The sequence below is a fragment of the Ammospiza caudacuta genome, chromosome 7 (assembly GCF_027887145.1).
Source record: "Ammospiza caudacuta isolate bAmmCau1 chromosome 7, bAmmCau1.pri, whole genome shotgun sequence".
Lineage (NCBI taxonomy): Eukaryota > Metazoa > Chordata > Aves > Passeriformes > Passerellidae > Ammospiza > Ammospiza caudacuta.
In genome coordinates this window covers 33,634,191-33,638,810 of record NC_080599.1, presented here as the reverse complement: position 1 = coordinate 33,638,810, position 4,620 = coordinate 33,634,191, and positions in this window count along the sequence as shown.

The window sequence follows — 4,620 nt, the reverse complement described above, 5'->3', positions numbered from 1 at the left end:
CATAACTAAAGCACAGTTGAGATGGAGGAAAAAGGCAGGAAGCATTTGTCATTTATAGGAAGACAACAAGATATACACATTCCTTAACATTAAGATGTTATAGATTCCACTGGGCACCATGGGATTGTATAGTCCTTGTATTAATCCCTAGCTATATTCAGCAGACTGTATCAGTAGATTAAAGTATTTATAAGCTAAAAACATGACAGGAAGCAGACACACCCAGTGTACGTAAAGCATGATTGTGCCAGGGTTCCTCATAAGCAGCCTCTTGATGTTCTCAGCTAAGCTCAGGTGAAAGATACCTAATGAGAGACAGGTCAGCTTTAACCTTTCCGGCGTTATCTCCTTTTGGAGAATTTTCTCTGGAGTTTTCCCTACGATAATTTGCAAACAATTCACCTCAGCCTGGTTAGATCAGGTTTCCAGATGAGCATTAGATGTGTGAAAAGCACATGAAGCTGATGAAAATGCAGCTTACACACTGCCCTCCTTTCAGCTGCTGTGTAGCTCAAGTCCAGCACTCCACTGTTCATTTTGTGGACAGACTTTCAGGCTAGAGATTGATATGGGGCAAGATTACTCTCAAGAAGATTCTGAATGTGGAAAGACAAACATGCAGTTTGTGTCATGGTGAGGGCTACACACCAGCTCTGAAAGGAGTACACAGACATGGCAATGAGTGATAGGACATGAACAGGACTTTTAAGAGGAAAATGAGAAAATAAATAATCTCTTTCCTGGAGTCATCCTAAGACAAAGTGCATCCTCTTTTCAGCACTGGCTAAGAGCAACATTTTCAGTTCACAGTTGGTGGTTCCCAAGAGTTCAGCTGGGATGTTCTAGTTCATATTAGTAAACAACAGTTTAATCAGTAGAGGAATTTCTCTGTCTGTAGCTTGGATCACAACCACTCATACCATTAAAACCTCTTGCAGAGTTCTGAAAGAAGTCTTTTGGATTGTGTTTGTAACATTTCGTTTTGTTTGTTTTGTTAGTTTGGGATTTTTTGTTTTGTTTTTAAAGTAGTATGTCAGTGTGTTATAGGTTTAAACTGACACACTGCTCTTTAAATGAGACAGTGTTACATGTTCCATGTGTTTCACAGTGCAATCCTTTCTTTCCCCACCTAGTTGAATCTGAAGCTCCTTGCTCATTACAATCTCATTTATCCCTATGTCATTCTCCCAACTGCCAGCTAAAAATTTGTTTAATTTGCTTGCAAGGGACAATGCACAAGAAATGAAATAACAAAATAGAAAGTAATGGTTTTGTAAACTGGTAATTGTTTCATTCTCTCCAGAGCGATAAAACTTTATAAAAGGAATATGAACATGCTGAAAAATCAGGGCATGGCCATTTGAGCTTCTTTTTGGTTCATTTGAGGACAAAAACACTAATAATAAATAATATGTTTGGGATGAATGAAGTCTCCTTTGATTCATCGTGTTTTTCCAATTTCTCAGGGAGGAAGGATGGAAGAATGTATGCAATTAAACTATTGGCCTAAAAATTACAAAGCTCTAAATCTTTGGAGGTGTTGGATACTTAAAAACCTGATATTTCAAGTTCATATATTGACTCAGATTAAGGACAAAACATCTTTGTTCAGATGGAAACATACTGAAAGGGCAGTGCTTTTTCTGCAAGGCCTTAACTCAAACACTTCTGTCTGACAGATCTCATGCTTGTTGCTCTTGGGACATGAGCTGAAGTAAACTACTTGCAGACAATTTTCAGGGAAGAAATGAAGTGAGAGTGATGGTGTGTGCAATATTAGTATTAGGTTGATATAAGAGTGGGAGTCATTAAGTCTGTTCAGACACAATGTGTTGCAAATTGAAAAATATTTTTTTGTTCCTGGGTCCCTAGAAAACACAAGCCCCAAAGATCAGACTTTGAAATGTGTTGTTTTATGCTGGGTAGGATTTTCCTAAGCATCTAATGAAGTTGCCATCCTGACTTCCATTTCAATCAATGGGACTGAAACCCAAAGTTCAGAGATTTTGCAAATTTCACTAAGCATTTGTCTTTTTAACCATTTAAATACTCTGGAGAATACTTTGACCTGTGATTTAATACATACGTTACAGAAATGGAAATGTTAAAAATTACAACAGAATAAAAGGTGGCATTCAAGCAGTAGCCAGGATTTTTTTCAGGTATGGCTGATGATGTTTGGGGTGGTGAGAAAGTGGAGTCTCAGTCCAAGCACTGGTACAGCCACATATGAGCATGTTTCAGAGACTCCCTCTCTGTAACAGATGCCTTTGTTGTTCTGAATCACTGTCCAAGCAAATAACTATCAATTCATAGCAACTAGTAGTAGTTACAGCAAAATGTTGAAAAAAGTCCCTGTGTTAGCACTTTGCATAAATTTGACCACATTTTCTGATCTAAACAAATATAGACTGAGCTCACTTCAGTCAGTCTAGCTGATGAGAAAGACTCTTCCCAAACTCCAGGGATAAATGTCAGCTCACCCATTGCAGCGAGGACCAGACTGATGCTGATTCTGAACTACTTTATCCGCATTTTATCACAGAAAAGGCAAATCTGAGAAGAACCTCATAACCATAGTCACAGATTTGGCCAGGCTGAGGGTGTATGCAGATAGGCAGGCAATCTTAACAGGTACCAAAGACAAGGTGAGAGGAGCACCAGCATGTTAAAGTGGGTGAACCTGAGCCAGCTTACATCCACTCAACCCACTCGCAGGCATTTTCTCTGGATAAAACAGTAACAGTCTCATCATTGTTTTTTGACCAAGCCACATAGATAATGGCAAGAATTCTTAAATAACCACTACTATGGCATCCTACATAATTGCTACAGATGCAGGAGGTAATAACAATCTCCAGCTGCCTGTACCATTGCAATTACAATTCTAGTAATCATTGGTGTAAGTTTGTAGGAGCCACACGACAGCAGAAAAGTCAAACTTTCTCAGTACTAAATAATTACATCATCATGCACATAGAGCCTAAAATAGAACTAACCTTGTTCAATGCATAACATACTCCTTATTTTGGTAAGTTATGAGAAAACAAATAAAAATTTTACTTTAACAAGGTGAAAAAAAAATCTGTTCTCAAAGGAGTTTGCTATTACAACATACTATACTTAACTTTTTTGCAGAGAGGTAATTTAAATAACATGTAAAAGACATGCCAAGTATTTAATACTGATAAAGTTTATGCAGATTTCTATGGAAAAAAGGAAATATCATTGTGACCATTGTGTTTTCTTAACTTTCACATAGCAAAAAAAATTACCCTGATGAAAAGGTTTGCATTTGCTTAAGCTAATCAATTGTTCAGCCCTTTATTTACTTATATACTTTATTAATCTAATTAGAATCTTGATTTCAATGTAGGAAGGTATGTGCACTATATCCAGAGAAAACAATCACTTATGCACAAACTGTTGATCCATTTGGTTCCAGTTATAGCTGTAATTCATTTGTCCCACTGAACTGGTTTAAGCAGCTTGAATAATAAAGATTCAGCTTCAGCTCCTCAATCATAGCAATGTGTTTCTTGATTCGGTATCTTTTAAATTAATTCAGAAACTTCCACAGTTCCAAGAGAAAATTATTATCTTATCGTCCTCTTGATTTTTTGATACAGTGAATAATGGAGCTATTAAAAATGAGTAAGATCAGAAAACTTAATTTAATTGATTAGTCGATTCTGTGAAATTAACATATTTGTGTAAAAGCTATGAAAAACTGAAACAAAAGCTATTTTTTCTTGCACTTCCATATTAGATAAATAGTGTAATAAAATATCAGTATAATAATAGCTTCAGTTTTTTTTAAGCGTCAGACAGAAGTTGCTTTGTTCCATAAATTTTTCACCAAACATATGTCCATTTAAAAGAGAAAGGATTATCCAACCAGAAGAAGGAACACATAACAAAATGTCTGCTAGTATCTAGGAACACTATAATTTGCTAGAAAAGCAAATATTCCTTATAAGAACATGTAAGATTCCTTTCATGAAGAACCTGTTCTTTTGTTCCAGCAGAACCAGTGGCAGAACTGGTATAGGTGCACATCTTCATCTTCAGCATCTGTGCATCCACAGCTGCTTGTATTTCACACAGTGCTACCAGTGCTGTGAGCCCTGTGTGCCCTGGACTCCGTGGTCATCCTTTAAGACCTCCTTTGCCAAAAAAAGCCTGCAGCTTTTAGAAGAATCTCTACAATTAATGAATGCTTACTATTGAGCAGGAGCCAAACACAAGAGCTGTTATCCTGATGCAATGTTCAGTTATCTTGCCTATTAAAAACTTAAACTTCCTTGAATACTTTGTTTACCTTCTTTTTTAGACCTTCTTCACAAAAGTCCTTTCCCAATGGTGGATGCTTATAGCCTGTGATCAAATGCTCCTTATCCTCTTTACATGCTTGTCAAACATGGGCTATATAAGGAACTGGATTTCTTCTCATATTCATTATTTTTTTGAGCCCACAAATGGACAAGTAGGTCTTCTTCAGCAAAACTTAAACTCCTCATCAGCAATTTGTCAACAGCAAAACTTTGCCATGCTCTTAAAGTCTTCTCCAATGCTTTGGAAAACTGTTTATCCATCTGCCCTCTATTTTACAACCTATTC